This window comes from Danio rerio, chromosome 9 (genome assembly GCF_049306965.1).
Source record: "Danio rerio strain Tuebingen ecotype United States chromosome 9, GRCz12tu, whole genome shotgun sequence".
Classification (NCBI taxonomy): domain Eukaryota; kingdom Metazoa; phylum Chordata; class Actinopteri; order Cypriniformes; family Danionidae; genus Danio; species Danio rerio.
Window position 1 is genome coordinate 6906113 of NC_133184.1, and position 23530 is coordinate 6929642.

Consider the following 23530-nt stretch of genomic DNA (forward strand, 5'->3'; position numbering starts at 1 on the left):
GCTGGGTGACTTTTGGTTGTGTTCTCCCCCGCTCTAGCGAGATCGGGCGCGGCTGGCAGAAAACGGAGCGGGTTCTCAGGCTAAAACCTGGCGGGTGCGGGCGGAAGCGGGAGCGTTGTCGTCCGGAGGTGTGTGTGTGTTTTTGTGTGTGTGTGGAAGCTAAAATCCACGCCTACACTATCGAGCGTGTATGAACTGTGATTACTTTTATATTGCTGATTAGCTGTTGGCCATTTCACTCTCTGACTGAAGGCAGTCGACCAATCGCAACAGACTGTCATTGGTCCAATCAGCGCAGATTACCTTCGCGCTAAGGAGGGGTTTGGGAACAAATGAATCACTGGACGATTCATACAGGAGTCGCTGGGATAATTAGGTAAAAATAAATGCAGATTATAAGACCATGAAAGTGTTTTTTGACCTTGCATGCATATTAAACTGTTGTTGGAGACCCTTACAACCAAGATATGACCCTATTTCATGTATAATATGGGCTCTTTAAAAAGAATATTCTTCATAGAAAGATAGGAAGAAATTTTGGACATTTCACCTTCAACAGTGCATAGCATAATTAAAATCTAAAGAATTTTAGTGTGGCGGCATGGCATCAAGAATCCTCATTCATCTATAAGCGATATCAACACATGGGCTCAGGACTACTTTGGCAAACCTTTGTGAAGTACCACAAAACATAGTTTCATCCAGAAATGCCAGTTCAAACTGTACTGTGTCCAAAGGACGCCCTATGTTAACAGTGTCCAGAAGTGCTATGAGAATTTTATTATGTTTGTGTGTGTATATATATATATATGTATGTATGTATGTATGTATGTATGCATGTGTGTGTGTGTGTGTGTGTGTGTGTATATATATATATATAGTAATAGTGATCTTTCTTTCACTATCGCACACAGAATGTTTTTCACATAGCTTTAAAATGAGATAACTTTTAATTTATAAGTTGCCTGATGATATGGGACCTTTAGCCTAGACAAACTACTGTGTATAGTTTTATTCATTCGTTCATTTATTTTATTTGCAGCTTAGTCTCTTTATTAATCTGGGTTGTGTATAGTTTTAGATAAATGAATATATATTTTAAAAAATTTAATTTATTGTTGTTGTTTTTAAGGACATTTTTGTTAAATAAAGTGTACGTATACAGCTATATTTAGCTTGTTTTGACATTATTTGTGGCAAGGAAATAATTAGTTTGGCGTGGCCAGATAAAAAAAAAAAAAATGGGTAAACCCTTAGTGTTGAGGCCTAAAAAGTCATGTGAAATGAACATTTTAAAAGTTCTAATAACGAGGAGGCATGTGGACATGAGACAAAATTTAATAAATGGTCATTTTTAGCAAGCCAAAGTCAAATGTATCCATGTAAAATATATTTTTCCAACAATAAAACTTGTGGCTAGGGAATAAAGCATGTGACTAGTAACGTTGGAAAACAGTAGCTAGTGATTAACAAAGTTAACATCAAGCCCTGTATATATGTATATGCTTAAACACAATAAAATATATTAAAATAAAACCTTTTTATATTTTAAATAGTATTAATTAACAATCAAATAAACACAGGCTCGGTGACTTAAAAAATTGAATTTAAAAAAATATAAAGTTTTATAGTGTCAAACTTTTGACTAATATAGTGTAAATACATATGTTCTGTTGATCAGACAATATTTTTCAACCCTTTTTTTTAAACATAATACGGTTAATAACTAATTTGTAATAACTAATTTCTTTTTTGGCCATGATGAAAGAACATAATATTTCACTAGTTATTTTGCAAGATACTAGTGTTCTTAAAATCCAATTTAAAGACTTAACTAGGTTTATTAGCTATAGTCACATTATTGGATAACATTGTTCTGTAGCCAATTGTTAAAAAAAAGGAAAAAAAAGACTAATAATATTGACCAAAAACACTGTTTTTAAAAAGTTTTTAAAACGAACTTTTATTGCAGCCAAACTAAGGCAAATTATAGAAAAAAATTAACATCCCAAAGTGTTATAGGAGGGCTAATAATTGTGCAATCTACTGTATTTGTATAAACACACAAACACACACAAAGTAATGTTTATTTAATTAAGAAAATTTAAGGAATGTGATTTAAAAAAGTAGAGAGAAAAAAAAAATCTTTGTTTCATGATTTCAGAAGACCACACACACCTCATCTACAGTATATTCAATACTATTCAGTTCTGTTTCACCACAGCTTGTGTCTAGTAACGTCCTTTTCTCTCCCATGCAGTCGCTGTTGAAGAACGCTCTATTCTTTAATTTAACAGCAAGGTTTGAAGATCTCGAGTTCATGTAAACAGCACTGACACAGAGCTTCTCCTGATCTTTTGTCTCGTCTCTTTCTTGTAGCTGAAGGTCAGAAGATGACTGAGCTGGATGAATCTCCTCAGAAGAGCTGCTGTCTGATGTCAACTCCAGCTCTCTGGTAAAGCGTGTCCTTCCTCTCATCTGAAAACCCTTCCATCTCTCCGCCGTCCTCCGTTCACCTTCTCTTTCAAACATCATCTGTCCTCTCATCGCTCTCTTCACTCTTTTTAACGATTCACTCTATTCTTCTCACCTTTTTTTTCTCCCCGCGTCCCTGTATCTGTGTCTGCGTTTAAGTGGCTCTTTTGAAGGGACCAAAGGCTTGACCTTGCGCTGCTGAAACTGCAGAAGAAAGCGTGCAGAGTTTGGTTGTACTTGTTTGAAGTGAAGGTGGACGGCCCTTTGAACCGCTGCTCTCATAAATAAAGCCTCCTTTGAAAAAGCAGACCTGGTCAAAACAAGAGCATCTCCAGGTAAGAGCGGTGAGAGGCTGCACACATTCACAGCTGTCGTCCACAGACTGCTGATATGAGCAGAGCTGAAATCAACACTCGCCATGCACTAACTGCATGCAAAAAAAGGCAATATGCACTGTTAAAGATGCAGGGTTCCACACAATTCAGTCATCGCTCAAGTTAACTTAACACATTTAAGTGGACTGAACATAAAACAATCAAGTTGTTCCATAAAAATCTCAAGAATTGTCATTTCAGCTCGTATTAATCAGTAGTTTGAACAAGCAGCAGCATATTTTGTTGCATGTAAGAGGTTAAAATTTCATGTAGTTATGGTTGCGAGAATTTTACTGGTATTAATAGGTAGTTCACCATAATAGGTAGTTCACACTACCACATTTTATTTATTTCTACAGTGGTAATGTTACAATCACCAGTGATCTAACCCTCACAGATCGCTGGAGAACATTCACTTTCACTCTGACTATAATTCAGCACTCACATGAACTACAACTCCCTTCAGGCACCACACACACACACCTGTCCCGGTTTTGCATTGTGTGATGCACACACACAGCTGGGAGCTACTCTAGACTGATTAAATTGACCATTTAAACAGCACACACACTCACAGACACAGTCTTGTTGGTGCATACCCTGTAACCAGTGGTGTAAAGTAACAAATACTCCAATTGCTGTATATTTTCGCCGAATTGTAATTTACAAAGTAGTTTTAAAAATCATCACCTAGGAATCAAAAGGTTCTATCTGTGTTCTGAATGATTTTGAGATATTGAGCTTCAAAGTTTTTGCATTCCATGTAGCAAACAACATGGGCCCTATCATACAGTACACGCAGCGCAATGTGACGCACGGTGCGACACAATTGTTGTTTGCTAGTTTCAGCTCGGCGCAAGAGTCATTTCGACATTTTGCATCACACTGCTTAAACAGCACATGCATTTGCACTCATATGTGTGCCCATAGGCGTTATGGTCCAAAGAAGGGGCCGTGTTGCTGTTTTGAGGAACTATAATGGACTGTTCAGTAGACCAGATTAAAGCAGGTCTATAGTCCAGCGCAGAGCACGTTAGTTGTGCCCCTCGCTTAAACATTGCTTAATACACACAGAATGTACAGCAATATGCAAATATCTTTACATATGAAAAATAATTAAAAGATTAAAATATTACAAAAATTATTATTTTTAGGCTACAAAAACAGAACTATACTTTCATGCTTTCTTCATCTCGGGGGGCTTTTTCAGTTTATGTATAACAATTTGCTTTTGTATAATGTTATTATTATTAGCAGTATTATTTATTAGTGCATATTTATATTTGTTTTATTAAAAACAAGCTTAGATTTGCCCACCTGCTGGGTTTAGACTATATGGAGCATAGCATGTGTATTAGGATATAACTCATAATAGCACACTATTATTGTTCATTTATTCATTTGCTGGAAATTAGAACTGAATTTAGAAATAGTTTTGAAACAAATATTTGCGCTTAACAAAAAAAATAAAAAATTTATAGGCAAATGGATGTCTGCTTACAACACGTTTCCCTATTCACAAGAGTGAAAGCGTAAAGAATGAGGAGGCTCATCTCTCATTCTCCTGCTGTAGATGCTCTGGTTAATCATTTGATGTCTTCAGTCCTTAAATGTCTTTTAAGTGTTGTAAAAAGCAATGACAACATCATCAAGTGGTAAATGCTTTACTGTTCCATTTTTTAAATATGTTGCAAGAAATAAAATTGGAATGTGTTTATTTTGAAATATAAAAAATCCTAAGGAACACATAAAAAGTGTGCTCTTGTATGTCTGCAATGAAATACAAGTCAATTTAGAAATCACTTCTTTATTTTTTTGTTTGCGTTTTCCATAATTTTTCTGATTTGGGATTGCAAATAAACATTTTCATACATTTCATGTATGTATATAATAAAATATTGAAATATGCATATACATACGTGATATTAAGTAGAACAAACTTTATTTTTTTTGGATTTGATAAATCAGTATTAATCATAAATAATGATTGGCAGAATTTTTTCTCATTTCACCATCCTTTTCCAGGTGTGGAAAATTATCTCTATTTAGGATTGAAACAAAAATCTGAGCTCTACCTTGCTGTTTATGGAAATAGTAATGGATGCATTTGCATTATAAAGAGCATTGTAAAACAGTTTGGCAAAGATGTTTTTGCTTTAACAAATGCAAGCATCATTGCATTGTTTTATTTTGTGATAGAATTGTCATTGAGCTTTTTTTCTGAAATGTGTTGGCCAGCAATGCAAGATTCAGCTTTACCATATTAAGCGAAACACATGTCTGTTCAGGAAAGGTCGAACTCGGGGTGTTTATGAATATTCAGATGACACATGCAAAGTAAATTACAGTTGTTTGCAGCAAACTTCTCGAAACCCTCTTGAACCCAATTTGTTGAATTTTTCAAGTGGGAATATTTTTGAAGTACAATCAGTTTAGAGGCTCCAGCAAATAAAAATGCAAGTGAAGTGTTCTCTCTTTTTTACTTATTACTTTCCTAGCAACTTTCAAGCAAGTTATTTTGGAAGTTTTAGTGACATGCTTGTTAACATTAGTTAATCAAAATACAGTCCTCCGTTGATAGTTTATGTTAACTCACTGTGCATTAACTAATGTTAACAAGCATGGATTAGTATTTTAATAAAGCACTAGTAAATGTTGAACTATGGTTAATAAATTCTGTACAAATATCGTTTGTGCTTAATTTATGTAAGCAAATACATTAAAGAGCACCTATTTTATCCCTTTTTCAAGATTTAAGTTAACTCTTTTGTGTCTCCAGAATGTTTCTGTAAAGTTTCAGCTCAAAACACCTATCAGACCTTTCAGAAGTTTGGAAGGTTCTGCTCTGAGCACATTGTAGCTGTTTTTGTGGCTTGTGCCTTTAATGCTAGGGCTTACCGCCCACCATTCCCACGTGCCTGTCAGTGTGCCTCAATCTCCGCCTCGGCTGTAGCAGATAAACAGTACAGTGACAGACATGAAGGAAGCAGATCTCACGAAACATTTGTGAGGAAAAACTACAATAAGAACTCCCAATGATTATTTTATGGATTTGTTGTGGAGTTAATTCAAGCCTTTCTGCAATGATGAATCACACACAATGTTGTTACAAAGTTCACGCACACACACACACACACATACACACAGTACTCGTTTACTTTGCACAGCAAATGTGACAGGGTACTTGTAAATACACACTACTATATGGATATCCGTTATGTTGATGTAGAAAATAAACCTGATTTAACGTCCACAAACTGGTATTGAAGCGTCTTCTCTAATAGTTGTACTGACATGCAGCTGTAGTGATAAAGATGTTAAAATAGCTGTAATTAATTACAATCATACACTGTTTTATTAATGTTTTAAACTTGTAAAACTCACTCTTGTTCACATTTGATGATGACTGATGATCACAGAGAGCGATCTTTTAATCCCAGTTGCTTTGCGCATGTTCTGTCCAGTTGATATGATTATATGTAATACTATGGAGACATGTTAATATGCGGCTGTCAACCAATTCAGTGGGCGGGGAAACTGCACTCCTACGTCACTTTGCGGTTGGCCTCAAAATGGGAGGGATTTGGATATTATTTTAACGTCAGGAAATTTTTAAATATAGACTTATTGTCTTTATATCACTTCAATATGACTGCGGACACACTATACCTGCACATAGTTCTGTCCGAACAGCTTACAAAAGATGATGTTCATCATAGGTACCCTCTAACTAATGAAACCCTATTGCAAAGTGTGACCAAAGTTTTATAGCGATACACACAGTTAACTAAAAGAAACATTCAACTAAAAACATTTAGTTTTTTTTTAAATAGGACACAACTGGAATAAAATATTTGATCATCATATCTGATCAAATATCATCTTGTGCTAAAGATGTAAGGATGCTAAGTATCATTCATTCATTTTCTTTTAAGCTTAGTCCCTTTATTAATCCGAGGTCGCCACAGCGGAATGAACCGCCAACTTTTCTAGCATATGTTTTACGCAGCAGATGCCCTACCAGCTGCAACCCATCTCTGGGAAACAACAGTACACACCCATTTACACTCGTACACTACGAACATTTTAGCCTACCCCATTCACTTGTACCGCATGTCTTTGGACTGTGGGGGAAGCCGGATCGCCCTGGGGGAAACCCATGCGAATGCAGGGAGAACATGCAAACTCCACAAAGAAACGCCAACTGACCCAGCCGATGCTCGATCCACCAACTTTCTTGCTGTAAGGCGCCAGAACTACCTACTGCGCCACTGTGTCGCCAACGTAATATTCCTCATAGGAAATTAGTTTACAGTTATATTCTCTATCTAAGAACCAGAACTGGCGAGGATGTGTTCGTGAGATATAACTGGCCAGCATACTGACTGTGACTTCTGGTAAACGATGAACCATTAACTGTAAAATAAGGATTTTTTTATTTTTTTATATCTTTGGACTGTGGGGGAAACCGGAGCACCCGGAGGAAACCCACGTGAAGGCAGGGAGAACATGCAAACTCCACACAGAAACGCCAACTGAGCCGAGGCTCGAACCAGCGACCCAGCGACCTTCTTGCTGTGAGGCGACAGCACTACCTACTGCGCCACTGCCTCACCCAATATATATATATATATATATATATATATATATATATATATATATATATATATATATATATATATATATATATATATATATATATATATATTATTTTCATATGTGCAGCAACATCTCCTCTCCTTGATTTGGTATCACTCTGAGGGGGTTCTACCGAATTTTGCCATTACTGAACAAGCACTCTCTTGAAACAAATTAAATCAAATGTAAACTCTTTTTTTTTTTTTTTTTGCCACGTATTTGGTTCTCATCAAATAAACAACAAATCATCAATCACAACCAAAATAAAAGGCATTTCAAAATCAGAAACTAAATAGTCTTTCTGAAAAAATAGAGTCAGTGACCACTTATCATATTAGAACACTTGAGAGCGATTAAATAATTCCTTCAATGTCCTGTCGCTCCTTAGAAGAGACTTGTTATGTGTATGAAAGCAGTCAAGTTGCCTTCTGTTTAAGTAAGATTGTTGCTACCAAAGAAGTTCGTTAAACTTAGCTTCTCCCAGTGAGAAACAGCAAGCCAACATACGCAACATATAAACAGTCCTTTCTAAAACAAGCAATCAAAAATGGCATAAATAACTGCTTGCACACAACACATCAAATAAAACACACATATACTCACAATTGAGCGATAACTTCAATAGTTATCAAACACTGGACTGACTTTGAAAGTCGTTAGCGAAAGTGGAACATGAGGTGACCACTCTACCAAACACTCCTATTTACTCTATGGTAAGTGACTCTTCATACAGGTGCAAATCAACCTAGTGCCCCCAGAGGTCGGAAGCAGTATTGCATGTCAACATGCCAAACAATACACAATGCAAAACAAAGAAATCAGAAAAAAAACAATGGTAACATTTAACATGGTACAGTGCTAAAAAGGCTTAAACACATTTAATTTTCACCCATGCTGTTAGTTCAAAGAAATATGTATAATTTTTAGCAATTAACCTGAATTAATCAAAATAAATACCTAATAGAATATTAATAATAAACAATAAAGAGAAAAATAAAAAATATTAAAATCAAATTTGTTCAAACTATTAAGAAAAGCTACAATCCTGTTTCAATGATACTATCTTTTTAAATGACTACACATTAAAATTTAACTTGTATTAGACACAAGTGTACGATAACAACTAATATAATCCCAAAACATGTCTAAAGTCTGTAAACATTTTCCTCTGCGGATGTTTCTTACACATTAAGCATACAAATTATTATAGAAAAATTCAACACTATCACATAATACTTATTTAAATAAGCTATATTTAAAAAGTACCAGGTTATACATTATTAATTTATTTAGGCAGCACTGTGGCTCATCTCACATCTCACAGCATTGAGTTGGTATTTCTTTGTGGAGTTTGCATGTTCTCCCCGTGTTTCCTCTGGGTGCTTTGGTTTCCCCCACAAATCCGAAGACATGCGCTATAGGTGAATTGGGTAAACAAAATTGTCCTTAGTGTATGTGTGTCAATGAGTGTGTATGGGTGTTTCCCAATTCTGGGTTGCAGCTGGAAAAGCATCCGCTTCTTAAAACATGTGCTTGAATAGTTGGTGGTTCATTCCACTGTGGCGACCCTTGATAAATAAGTGACTAAGCCAAAGGAAAATTTATGAATTTAATTAATTATTTAAAAAACATAACACCTGCTTTCTATAGCATTAACCTTCACTGAAATTTGTCAATAATCAATATCACGCTGTACTAATTGGTGAATTTACAATACAATTTTTTATTATTATCTCACCAAAAAAATAAATAACACATTAAAAATGATGCTTCACATTTTCAAAATTTAATTTCCAGATCTCAAAGCAACAGTGGTCTGCATTCCCGCAAAAACCCAAGAGCCAAATTCCAGATTAACACTCATATTATCCACAGGATCCCCATTAAGTGTATAAATGTGACGGTCTGAAATCACCCATAAAGCATTTAATGATATGACCCTTGGTCTTGCTCACCCCACTCATCTCCACCGCCCGCTATACCTGGATCAGTGCCCCGCGCGGCCCTTTCATGAGCTCCACCACACTCCCCCACTTCCCCGAAAGTGTCACCCATCCGCCTAACAAGGGTGAAGGCCATATGTGACTCTCTCATTAACAACTACATGAAAGAGACAAGAAGTACAGAGGGACATCTGGACCCGGCAGAGACAGAGAGAGCATGAGCCAGACACACGCAGCACACAGTTTCTACTCTATATGCTACAGTGTAGAGAGTGAAGGCCATTTCCGACATGTACTCCAACTTATAGCTACAAACCTATAGGTCGTTTGTCACTATACGAGCCATAAGATGCAAATAAGACAATGCATTAGGCGTTTTCATTATTAATTATATTTATAAATGCAGTAGCAATTGGCAAAATGTAACTGGCTCTAAATTGTGTTCCAAATGTGGTAATTTAAATGTCAGATTTGTGAATTTGAAATAGGAAATATGGGCAGCATGGTGGCTCGGTGGTTAGCACTATCGCCTCACAGCAAGAAGGTTGCTGGTTCGAGTCCTGGCTGGGCCAGTTGGCATTTCTGTGTGAAGTTTGAATGGTCTCTCCGTGTGTGTGTGTGTGTGTGTGTGTGTGTGTGTGTGTGTGTGTGTGTGTGTGTGTATGTGTATGGGTGTTTCCCATGACTGGGTTATGGCTGTAAGGGCATCTGCCGCGTAAACATATGCCGGAATAATTGTTCGTTCATTCCGCTGTGGTGATCCCTGATAAATAAGGGACTAAGCCGAAAGAAAATGAATGAATGAAATAGGAAATATAGTGGGTAAGGGACTGTCTGTAAAATGTATACACTGTATATAAAAGATCCTGCATTTTAATTGGTTATGTTGGTCATTTGTATCTTCCTCATGAAACAAGCAACATGATGTTGTCATTGTTTTTACTCCAGCTAGAGAATGCTTAACTTTAAAGGTACCTATATCTATTGAAAGAATAGATATCCTTAAAAGAAGTATATACTTAGGCATAGCTAAGTAATAAAAGTTCAGCACGTTGAAAAGATATACATTGATCCTTAAACAACATTGTTTTCTCATTCGCATGTAAATCCAACAAAATCTCACGGCAATTCGTAACTTTTTGATTTAGTGGCTAATTCGTATGAAATCGTACGATCTAATTTGTACAATTTAGTACGATTTGCTCATCCCCCAATGACGGTTGGGTTTAGGGGTGGGGTTAGGTGCCACGCCTCCTTTTTAAAATCTAAGATGATTTGGCAGATCCTGGATCTTTTAATCTTGATAACTGATCTCTGCCTAGTTTGGTTCTTCAAACAAGTTCGCGAATCAGCTTAAAATGTCTGGATGAACTGATCTGAGATCACTGCGTGTGCTGTGAAGGACAGATCTATCGATCCTCGAAATTATGATCAGCAATGCAGTGATTGGCTGACGGCACAGCAGCATAATGACATCGGATTAATATTCAATTATCCATGTGAGCAAAATTACATCAAATTAGCAGCAAACGGTTTGTTAAATATGACACGCAATAACTTTCCACGTTTGTTGTGAGCTGCAGCCTTTACACTTTCATGTGTCATAAGTATTCATCATGTATTTCAATGCATATCAATGTAGTTAGTTCTCCATTTAGAGAAGATGTTCTTTATTATAGTAGACTATAGTCCTACTCAAGGTTTTTTTAATCAGCATAAGGAATAACTGTATAAATAAATTTTGCATCAAAAAAGCATTTGAATATTGGTAAAGGTGTCTGCAACTTTTTGCGAAGTATCAAATTACTGGTATATTAGAAGTCAAAACACATGCATGACTGCATAAATTATTATCCTTTTTAAGTCCAATATTGTGCATGTACGCATTTGTATCTAAAAAGTTCATATCAATAAATTTTCTCTTTGAACCCCCAGGTGGCAGTCTTTAAGACTGATGGCAGATTGCATAAGTTTTATTATTATATATTTTTTAATTAATATATATATATATATATATATATATATATATATATATATATATATATATATATATATATATATATATATATACTATTTTTCCAACGTATATGACTACTGTCAGAAAATATCAGCATTTGGTACATGCTTTCAATATTATCTTTGCTCAAACTGACCCGATCTAATCGTGTTATATGAAATGAACCTGCTCCCTAGCAGGTTTGAGCTACCAGAACTGTTGCGATGACAACAAGTCTCAAGTCAAATGAGTTTTGAAGAACTAAATGATCCTGGATTGTGTCAAATCGTCAATATCCAAATCCAGTTAATTAAGTAATCCACGTACAAAGAACGGACCCCAGGTTTACATACCAAAATGCATTGAGTTGCTGCCATGTGATTGGCTGATTAGAAATGTGCGTTAATGAGCAGTTGGACAGATGTACCTAATAAAGTGGCTGGTGAGTGTATTTGAATACTATGAAAAAAACAACACAGCACCAAAATTGAATTGATGCTATGAAAGCAGTTCTGACTAGTGTAAACATTCTGAGGCCAGAGCGCAAACGCCAAAGTGCAAACGCATTAAGGGCGTGTCAGAATCCACTTTTTTAAGGATGGAAAAATCCACTTTACGCTGTGGAGTTACAGGTGTGTTTTGAGAACAAACCAATCAGTCTCATCTCCCATTCCCTTTAAGAATCAGTTGCGTCGCGCCATGGTGCATTTGCTATTTACATGGCGGACTTTGTAAGTGGAAAAACTGAACACTTCACTAGCAATAAAGCAGTTAAACAGAGCATCTGCAGCGCGAGAATGAGAGATGAGCCTCATTATTTACTTTCTCTTGCACTCTCATGGATAGGGGAAGTGTTGTATGCACAGACATCTATTAGCCTGCACATTAATTTTGTTTGTTAAGCGCAAAGATTTGTTTCAAAACTATTTCTAATGTCCAGCAAATTAATAAATGAACAATAATAACAAAGTGTGGCCAAAAATGATAAATTATTATAATTGTTATATAAATTAAAAATTTAATTTATTTCCAAACATGCTTTGCCACATTTGGTCTAAAACCTGACAGGCGGGCAAGTCTAACTTTTTTTAATCAAACAAATATAAATATGGATAAAATAGCATTATACAAAAGCAAATTGTTATGAATAAACTGAAAAAGCCCCCTAAGATGAAGAAGGTATGAAAGTATGATTTTTTTGTAGGCTAGAAAATAATAATTTTTGTAATATTTTAATCCTTTAATTCTTTTTCATATGTAATGATATCTGCGTATTGTTGTACACCCTGTTTGTATTAAGCAATGTGTAAGCGAGGTGCACAACTAATGCGCTCTGCGCTGGATTATAGACCTGATTTGATCTGATCTATTGAATTGTCTATTTAAGTTTTTTTAAAATAGCGCCAGCAATGCGCCTCAACACACCTCCTTTTTTAGACCAGAACGCCTATGGGCGCACATATGAGCGCAAATGCATTTGCTATTTAAACAGCGTGACGCAAAACATCAAAACGACTTATGCGCCAGGCTAAAACTAGCAAACAACAATTGCGTCGTGTCTATATGATAGGGCCCTGATACTTTCATTTCACCCATGCATGTTGTGTTGCATTAAATAAATCATATATAGTACTGTAAAGACTCGAAGATGAAAGAAAACATGTAAAAAATTTTATTCAGAGAAGTCTGAGGACTGGTTTCTTTCTCATGAAAATCATTCATAATGCCTGCATGCGCCATGTAACCCACAGCTGGGTTTTAGGGAATGAAAAATAAAATACTGAAAAAGAAAGAAAAACGTCCTTCTACAATCTCCCCTTTCGATTTGTGTTGTAAAATACTGTAAACCCCCACTGTGAAGCTTTCTAGCAACATCATAAACTCACCTCAGTGTGACGATACACTATCTGCCTGCCGCGAGCACTGAAGCCACGCTGTCAGGTGAAAGAGCGTTAAGAGTGTTTAAAAACACTCTTTTAAAAGAGCAGAAGCACAACAGAAAAGAGGACAGCAGATCCAGCAGATCAGAGGAGCGACACGACAGAGATCTACACCTACAGCCGGCGTGAAGCAGCCCGCTGTGAGCAGTCAGCGCTCGCTAGCAGACGTAGTGCAGGCCCACTAATAGGACATCACCAGCCGATCATTTCTGCCGCCGAGTGCTGACAGAGACGTCGTCTGTCTCTCCGACAACCTCGGCGGTAAATACACACACAAACACTCTGCTCGCTGTCAGCGGAGCAGCTCTGTGAGCTAAATCAATCCCAGGATGCAATGACACTCCTGTCATTTCCCACACCTCCGTTTTCATGAAGACTCACAAGTGCGGCAGAAAACTCCATCGAAGAGCGCAGGGCTCAGTCACTACAGTCACTGCCAGCTGACAGACGAGGCTGTTTAATGTGCCCCTCTCTGAGTGTGAACCAGCAGGGAACGTATTAAACATCTGAACTCATATATGAGAATTTTGCATCTTAGGTTAATGCATTGCAAATGCCTACGTTATACAGAAATGACGGAGAAGGAAGGCCAGTAGCTGTGCATTTGATCAGAGGTCACGTTTCTATGGCTGTTTACACTAGTGCTTGTTTGTTTTCAAACACCATTAGAATGAAATGATCCTCATCCAGGCTGGCGTTTCTACTGTATTTTAGAAAATGATATCTGTCCACATTCTAGAGTTAACAAAGACTTGCAATACCTCAAATGTGGGAAGGTACAATATTTAGCATTGCTGCCACAGAAAAGGAAGTTCCACCTTCCAGTCAAAATGGCCATTCATCAGTATTCATAGCCATGCAGTTTAGTGGGGGAGGGGCTTGTTTGTTACGGCAAACCATGTCACTTGTCGACTACTATGCGCCTGCATTGATTTTGACAGTAGAAAACATGCACATCACATACAGTGTCATTACAGTATCCTCCTCCAGGCTTTTGTCTCTAGGTCAGGGCTATTTAATTAGTTTGTCTTGGGGGCCAGTTTATGAGAAGCATCCCAAACGAGGAGCCGGAAAGATATTACTTGCAATATAAGTGATGACACAGGTGCATATGCCGGCAGATAGCTCTATACAACTCTCACATGGTCACCCACTGACGCTAATGCCTAGTTCACACTAGAGGATTTTAAGCCTGATTTGAGCCCGATTTGGAAGTTAACGAGCTCGCCGACAGATCGGGCTGTGATCGGGAAGAAATCTGCGGGTGCTCGGCGCTCGCCGCTCTTTATGTGTGAACTACTGAGCAACGCATCAACGAGGCTCGCTGACGCGTCGCCGACAACCTCGCAGACGGAAATCCAACATTCAGCATGCTAAATATTCCAGAGCAGTCGGCCGACTCAACCCCACGTGTGGTCAGATGTAGTGACGAGCTGCAGCCAATGAGAGAGCAGATCAGCATGAGCTGAATGCCTGTGTGTTCAGGAGCTCAGCAGAAACATCTGTGATTGGTCAGAATGGGCATCGGTGCACTCGCTTCATTCTGCGTTAGCACAGGCATGAGAGGAGGATATATTAACAGTGGAACTAGAATTCTGTAACTATTAGAATTACCATACTGCTCATTCTGACCGTTCTCATGTGAAACGCCATATTGTCACAACATTACATTCAAAGCTATTACTGAGATATTAAAATTAAGCTTTGAATGTCTGGCATCATATTTAATGACACTATTACCCTAAAATATAATATTTTTTTGGTAATACAGTCTATAAATATGTAGTTAAGATACTAAAACACTTAAAGGTCTTGGCTTTCATTTTCACTTTCAAACAGGAGCTATTACACAGCACAGAATATGCTGTTTTGAAAGATATCTGAAGTAAATTGATGTTTTTGCCATCAGAAAGTTTTGTTTATGTTAGCAGGAAGTTGCCAGGCAAGAAAATGCACACATATTTAAAGTCACAGTGAAAAGTATTAGACATACATGCAGTCATTTTGACCAATATGGTAATTTAAGGCAGAAATGCTCAGTTCTTTACTGTTTTGTAATAAAAAAAATAACAATGTCAGAAAGAAATACACTGATAGTTAGAAAACGGCAGGGTGTTATAAATATGTTAGTTTTATTTCAAAGAGTTATAAAATTACAAAAATTAAAAACTCTCTGTGTATCTATCCACTGGAACCTTGCAGATGAGTGATTAATCCGCTCATAAATCAGCTGATTGACGATGTTTTTAAAGGCTTTCTCCAAAGCTTTAAACCAATGACTGTAAAAAATATGGACGACGCGACAGCCCCTTTTCCCATTGAACGCCTTGAGGGCAAAACGCCTGCTTGACGGGCACAAACTGTTGCAAAAGACTGCTGAAATTGGAGCCTTGACATGCGCAGAAGGATTGTCTGATGGAGCCAGAGGAGGAGCCGCGAAAATGAGCGGAGTCGAGCTTCCAACCAAACGCTTTATGTAAAATCAACCACGCCCCCCGAACTTCTCAGCATGCGTTTGCTGTCATATCAACACAGATGGATGTAATAACGTTAACAAATATGAGGGTTTTTTATATTCAATCGCGCCAGCTCCGGACCGCAGCGCATAACCTACTCGCGGCGTCGCGGGCTGATTCCGGCTCGCATGCGGCAGCGCCGGCTCGCTCGGCCGCCGCATCTGGCTCGATTAACTCGGGCTGGAATCGGTGCGTGAGTCCAGGCCTCCGGAGTAGGTCCAGCAGAGGTAGTCAGTCTGAGCTCTGAGGGGTAAGTCTCCGGCAGGCGAGAATCTAGCCGAACTTGTCCGAGTGTATTTTGCCATCTGGGTGGCTAGGCGTGTATCAGCAAACTAATAAAGCCCGAAAAAAGCCCTGACCTTAGCGAATAAACAGTGTTCCACCAGGATTATGTATGTCAGAAACTGTAGTTTACTGCTGAACTCATTCTGTCATGGTAAAATAACACAGAAATCGAATTACAACACTTCAATCTCCTGCCGAAGCTCAGACGCGATGCATTGAGAAACTGTCAATCACAGCTGTCAATCACGATGACACGCCCAGCATTAAATTACTGCTAAAAACAAACTGTTTACAAAAATGAAGATCTGCACCTATTTCAGCACAATAACCAGTGCCTTAATCGACCAGAACCATCTTTCGGGACATTTTATTGCAAGTGTAATATTTTTTTTTATTTGGGCTCAAGTCACCTTCATTAACACGGAGGAGGCGGGCTTTATGACTTGTACTGCAGCCAGCCCCCAGGGGGCGATCTAACGGCCGAGACCTTCACTCAAACGCAGGCTTGCGGCACACTTGCTTTAAACGCTGTCAGTGATGTCATCAGCACACAAGCAGCCAATAGTGTTCAGCTTTTTCTGACGACTCCTCCCTCACCCTGTGGTTTGGTAGCTTGAATGAGCTGATGGGGAATGAGTTGTTGTCAGATCATGTAGTGTGTGACCCCCCTCTTGTGGATCGTTCACGGAGTGTTGCGTAGTGTGAACACCACAGAGATTAAAAGACACAAAGTCAAGTCATGTAGTGTGAACAGCACAGCGATCTGCTGATGTTTAAAATCCTGTAGTGTGAACTAGGCTTAAGCAGGGCTGCGCTTGGTCAGCACCTGGATGGGAGACCATGTGGAAAAGCTAGGTTGCTGCTGGAAAGGGTGTTAGTGAGGCCAGCAGGGGGTGCTCAGCCTGCAGTCTTTGTGGGCCCTAATGCCACAGTATAGTGAAGGGGATTCTCAGTGTGCGCCGTATTTCAGATGAGACATACAACTGGGGACATTAAAAATCCCAGGATGGCCTTCGTAAAAGAGTAGGGGTTTAACCCCAGTATCCGAGCCAAATTTGCCCACTGGCCTCTGACCATCACAGTCTCCTAATCATCCCTTTATCATAATTGACTTCATCACTCTGTCTTCTCTCCACCCATCAGCTGTTCTGTGGTTTGGCGTGATATGGCTGCTGTCGCATAATCCAGGTGGATGCTGCAAACTAGTGGTGGATGAAGAGATTGCTTTGAGTGTCTAGAAAAAAACGCTATATAAATGTCAGGAATTATTATTATTATGAACCTCCCGGAGGCATTTCAAATATAGCCGCTGAGTGAACAGACTCTCCCATAAAAGGAACTTTGGCATAACGCATGACCATTCACAATCACCAGGCATAAGAATATGTTTCCTCTATCTGTACTTGCAGTGTACTGGTTGCATAATGGTAATATGAGAGTGGCTTGGCGAATCAGGGAATGATACCAAATCTAGAAGATCAAACATACCCCTTTTCCACCAAGGCAGTTCAAGAGCTAGTTCCAAATTGGTTACTTGTCTTATGACACCCAAAGCACAGTTCTGAACCAGAAAAAGTCTGAACAAGAAGCACCAATACATTGCTGAGTTAAGATAAGATCGCTTGAGTCAGGGGCTGAGGGCGGAGTTAGGCCCAGTCCCAGTTCTACCCCTTCCCCTTACCCCTGCCCCTCGTTTTTACCCCTCGTCCCAATTCTCTTTACCTTGAAGGGGTAGATACCCCTTTAAACAAAGATTTTTCAGCACCACTCTTGAATCCAAGGGGTAAGAAAATTTCCCAGAATACACTAGACACAGCTGCACCCGGAAGTAGACCCAAAAATTAGTATTTTTTGCCATTATTACAAATTTTTACAACAAACAAACACATGTTTTAATACATTCATAACAGTGTTCGTGTTTTACCATCATCCTAAAAAAAAAACACTAAGATAAAAATCGCTAAATTTCACAATCTACTATCCATATTCATAACTCCTGTACAGCAGTCCCACAGCATTCTGACACTCGATGACACTCGAATACCCTGTCAGTAACGTCTATTGGCTGGAAATGACCTTTTTACAGTGTCTGCTATAACGTTAATGTTGTGTTTGTGTGTTAACAGAGATGAATATGGTCACTGTGTTAATGCACAGTACAGTTATGAGCTTACTGCCTCATTATATTGTTATGATAACATAATATGTGCCTTCAGTGATTTCCTGAAGATAAATACCAAAAAAAAACACAACTAGAGTAACTACAGCGATTGCCGCGATCGTCTGATCTCATATGAAGCATGAGATCACGATGACATACGATGACATGTGCAGGTGCTGTAGTGCTGTCCTAAGTCTTAGGGGTAAATTTTGAAGCCCTTTCCTCTAACACTTGGTTTTTAAAGTCCAAGGGGAAGGGGTACAAAAATAAAATTGGGATTGGGCCTTACTGTGACCAAAGAGATGAACAGAAGCTGTTTTGAAACAACATATTTGTCATAGAGGTACAAAATGCTGAACCCTTTATCTTTTCTCCATCTATACAAACTATGATGTTCCTCATGAACACATTAGATTCATTGTGTTTGGACCCCAATGAAGGTTCACAAAATTATTAAGATTAATGCCAACACGTTGTTGCTGCATTATGCAATGACATAAGACCTGGGTCTATGGTGGCTTTTTAGCTGGTGGAAAAGCAAAGCAGTTCTAAGAGGACTCACCAGATGAACCAGCTTTGAACCAGCAATATCAAAAGCTCGGTGATACCCTTCATATTGTACATGTATGGTATATGAAATCTGTAATTCTGTCTAGAATATATCAGCATTATAGAAACCTCAAGAAGTTTTTTTTCTTACATACTAAAGACAATAAGTTGCACAACTAAGTCTCTGTGGAGATTATAAGTGCTGGGGTGAAGGACAGAGGTGAAGCAGGGTTTTATTTAATGCAGTCAGACTCCTCCAGACCTCTCTGAGCCTTCGGTTTCTTCATCTGTGAACACTACATATTCTTTTTCCATTAGCTCTCTGCTGGAAAACTGAGGGAGGTTAGAAAGGCTCCATCATGGGCGAGGGCATCCAGGGCCCCCTGGTCTGGCTAAGAGCCCCCCTTCCTGAGCTCCTGTCAGGCAGAACAGCTGGGGCTCGACACTCTCCGACCTCCAGCTCTTAATGGGAGATCACCTTCCTCTATACAAACCCCTCCAATGCATCTCACTTTAGTAGAGCCAGTTTACTTCAGCAGCTTCACCTCTTCAACTGACTCAGTACTCACACAACGTTATCTGTTAAACATTACATCTTTGTTAAAGAGGACTGATAATGTCTCTTTTACAAGATAATATAAGTCTCAGGTGTCTCCTGAATGTGTCGGTTTCGGTAAAAAAAAAAAAAGATGGATTGTTTGTCACATTGCATTTCTAAAACTGCCAGCAGATACCCATGCATATGACTGGACTGTTTTGATATTTGACTGGCGCATAGAAAAGTAGCTTGCAGAGGGTGTGTGTTGCAAGAAAGGGCATCTATTTTACCCCTTTTCAAGATTTAAGGTAAGTCTTTTGAGTCTCCAGAATGTTTCTCACACAAAACACCCATCAAATTATTTATCATACCTTTCAGAAGTTTGTTATTTTCAGTTCTGAGCACCTTATAGCTGTTTTTGTGGCCTGGACCTTTAATTTTTAATGCACTAGTTTTCCCCGCTCACCATTCCCACATGCTTGTCAGAGAAAGTCGTCATCTCCTGCTGTATGTATATATCTGGTTTCCCCCACAGTCCAAAGACATGCGGTACAGGTGAATTGGGTAGGCTAAACTGTCCATAGTGTACGAGTGTGTGAATGAGAGTGTGTGGATGTTCCCCAGAGATGGGTTGCGGCTTGAAGGGCACCCGCTGCGTAAAAACATGTTGGATAAGTTGGCGGTATATATATATATATATAAAGACATATTGAGACAACATATTATTATTATTGGGTGACATGGTGGCTCAGTGGTTAGCACTGTCGCCTCACAGCAAGAAGGTTGCTGGTTCGAGTCAAGCTGGGTCAGTAGGCATTTCTGTGTAGAGTTTGCATGTTCTCCCCATGTGCACTTGGGTTTCCTCCTGGTGCTCCAGTTTCCCCTACAGTCCAAAAACATTGTGAATTGGATTAACTTAATCGGCCGTATTGTATGTGTGCATGGGTGTTTTCCAGTACTGGGTTGCAGCTGGAAGGGCATCCACTGTATAAAATATATGCTAGATAAGTTAGTGGTTCATTCTGTTTTGTTGACCTCTGAAGAATTAAAGGGACTAAGCTGAAGAAAAATGAATTAATGAAATATTATTGACATTATTACAGAAATAACAAACAAAAAAAATACACATAACTTAGTAAATAAACATTTAATTTACTAATATTTATTTACTAAATAATTAAAGCTGAATGCATAACTTAGGAGGTAAAAAACTGTCAAAAATTGTTTTATGCATTACATCTTCAAGCTAATATTTTCTATTTTTTCAAGACAAAATGTCCACAATCAAAACTGTTTCAAGGTTTACTTTGTTTCCTAATTTCTGAAAGATAACACAATAATATATAAGAAAAAAAACATCTGTAAAATTTACGGTAAAAACATGGAAGCTATGGTTGCCGGAATTTAAATATTAAAATTTATGATAGGAATGTGAAAGAAATTGTCATACATCAATGTTGTAAAGTACATCTACACAACATTACTTTTCTAGACAGTCAAAAACACAACCAAAAGCATCACAAAAATGTTTTCCTACAAGCAGAGAAACTTAATAATGTATAGGCCTAGATGGTGCTCATTGTCATTGACGCAACCTCTAAACACACATGAAATTAAATTAATGTAATATACATTACTAATCAACATGAAGGCCTCTGTGCACCGGGATGCTTTTTGCTTGTGTTTCCCGTCTACATTTAACACCTTGTGACTAAATAAAGGGCGTTGATGTGATCTTGCACAATAACGTACAAAATGGCAGGCATAAATGCATCATTAAAAAAAAAAAAAACGCCTCATGCTCGTTTTTCTTCCCCACCAATCAGATTGCCACTTTTGTTCACGTGCATGAAGCTGCTGAAGTTAGAGTAAACAGCGCATGGAGGCGCTCAATTGCAAAACTGTCAATGCGAGCGCACATTGAAGAAGACGCCCAGAGGCGATATGAACGTGGAGCTGCTTATTGCACTAGTGAACAATAATCGTTTCTTCATCACCAGAGCTGGAGTTGCTACTTGAACCATCCATGCTTGTTTGAAACGCCAGTAACTTTAACCACAAGCGCGTCAATTTTCTGTCTTCTTCTTCTGTATTACAAGCGGTGTCAGGAGCTTAAAGTTGAGTAGCGCAACCTAACGTCAAGGAGTGATTTTGCATACTCTTCTGCTTGACGCCAGTGAAAATCGCTTGGGTTTTAATCTGGAAAAATGTCTCGAAAAACGCTGACGATAGAGTGTCTAAAGTGTCGTGCAGGGAATTCCGTGAAAGTGAATTTACAATTATTTACCGTATACAGTATATTAAGGAAGCTTACAGTTAAACAGGTTACAGATTTTAATCGTAGGCTAGTATTTTTACAGGTTTTTACCATAGAAATCATTGACTTTTTTAGTATACTAAAAACCTTGTCCTTCAGTCAATGTAATCTTCACATTCTCTCACACTGCTTTTTATTTTTCAAGCAGAGACAGCATGTGAGCTGCTCATCTCAGTCTGTGTGTGTGTGTGTGTGTGTTGGTGGAGAGAGTCCCTTGCACAGGTAAATTATAACTCTCCCAGAGACAGAACTCGTTAGCCGGCCTGTCAATCAAAATGAGGCGCGTTGGGGAGGCAATCACGGCGTCGCCAGCAAAGAGGTCACCGATGAAGACATTCATTTTCAATTCATCCATCAGATCAGCACTGAAATCAATTTAGCGCACATCGGCGACATCGGCCTGCCCCCACTGCGAAACACAGCACAAACCTCTGGGAATTCAAACTCTTCGGACACGCCGCACATCTGATTACCAAACACCCAAACGCCATTGAAACACCCTCATCTGCCACTAAATCATAATCCAACATTAAACATATGCTTAGAAATGAGTAAATCTACGGCTGATTGTGATTATTATCTTTCTCAGTAGATAACTCTTCATGGATTGGGCAGTGAACAAACTGTATGGATACAGTCTCTCTCTATGGCAAGCTGTTTTAACATTTCATCCTGCTAGCCTTATATATTTATGCTAACACTAAATATGTTTTTGAAATTGTATACTTACTTTTTAATACTTTGAACCGACCTTTAAAGGGTCACGAAACACCAAAACACATTTTTTGAGTTGTTGACAGTCGTATATGTGTCTCACACTGCTAAAAACACTATTAGGACACCTATATTTCACTAAAAAGTGTAAATTGGTTGTTTTTGCGTTATTTCAAGCAAATTCGTACTTCCTGTTTGAAACAAATTTTTGAAGCTGCGTCACGGTCATGACATAATAGCGTTTATTCCAGCGTGCAGACTGGACGTCTGTGCCAGAGTGAGTCTTATTACATCTTACAGTGTGTTGCATTAATGCATGAGTAAGGCTTGGTTCAAACCAATCAGCGCGCTCTATTGTGCAACTTCATTAATATTCATTAGTGTCACCGTGTTTACGCCACAGACGCCATGTTGTGTTGGCAAAACAAGCGTGAAGTGTTGCTTTTATAGTTTGCTGCCATTAAGTTTCGTTTTCATTTTCTCTCTGTGAGAGCTCAGCTGGATCACGTGTGGATTAACAGTGTACGCGACGCTCGACAACAATAACTTACGTGTCTAAGGAGGAACATTGTTTACCTGAGAGCTGTTCTCATCTGCAAACGCTGAAATCCGGATTTGCTTGTAACGTTAGTCTCCTCTTCATAAAGACGCGGCTCTTGTTGCTGGTGATTGTCCTGTCTCTACAGATTTGGTAAGTGAGCGACCAGCGCTCTTTGTTTATTCAGTTTGTTCGTATCGAATTAAGTTAACTATTGCACTGAGTGCAAACATAGCACCGCATTTTGTGACCGGAATAACACACGCGGCTTTCTGACGCTACCTGCCGTGTGCATCTAAGTTTCCGGGAAATGCAGAGGTTTTTTTTCTCTCATTCGCCGTACGGTATCAAACATTGCATGAAAAATACACGCTTAGAGCAGATCCTCGAATCAAATATCGCGTTTGTCGCGAGGGGCATGAATGAATTCCCTGAATGAAAGAGTCAAACTGCAGTTAAAGTCCACCATTTGATAATTTGGTAAATAATTCAACTACAGATGTCCATGTAGGTTAAACACCATCACTTTCTCATGTGTGTGTATTT

At 38.6% G+C, this 23530-nt stretch overlaps 2 long non-coding RNA genes across 2 annotated transcripts in view; one reads left to right on the top strand and one right to left on the bottom strand.

Annotated features, from left to right (window-relative positions):
- Positions 1-23530, top strand: part of LOC137496443 (uncharacterized) — a 196366-nt gene that overhangs the window by 115525 nt on the left and 57311 nt on the right. The gene's annotated exons all lie outside the window — the stretch shown is intronic.
- On the bottom strand, positions 1937-8188 carry LOC141376064 (uncharacterized). Its single transcript, XR_012385150.1, has 2 exons — positions 8091-8188; positions 1937-2785 (listed from the first exon to the last, which is right to left on the bottom strand). It is a non-coding gene; the product is annotated as an uncharacterized lncRNA (long non-coding RNA).